This window comes from Macrotis lagotis, chromosome X, assembly GCF_037893015.1.
Source record: "Macrotis lagotis isolate mMagLag1 chromosome X, bilby.v1.9.chrom.fasta, whole genome shotgun sequence".
Lineage (NCBI taxonomy): Eukaryota > Metazoa > Chordata > Mammalia > Peramelemorphia > Peramelidae > Macrotis > Macrotis lagotis.
This window is the reverse complement of record NC_133666.1, coordinates 125,010,836-125,011,036: the sequence shown is the minus strand read 5'-3', so window position 1 is coordinate 125,011,036 and position 201 is coordinate 125,010,836.

Sequence of the window (201 nt, the reverse complement as noted above, 5' to 3'; positions counted from 1 at the left end):
CCCAGGATGCCCCGCGCTTCCCGCGGGCGGCCTCTCTCTCAGAGTCCTCTCGACTGCTCCCGGCGTGCGGAAACGGAATGGGCGGGGCAGGAAGAGGCGTTCCGTCACGCCCCTCGCAGCCGCGGGAAGGTTCATTTTTGATGGCGAGCCCCTTGCCTCTGCCTCTAAATTTTAAGTCTTCCATTAAACAAGTTTAAGATT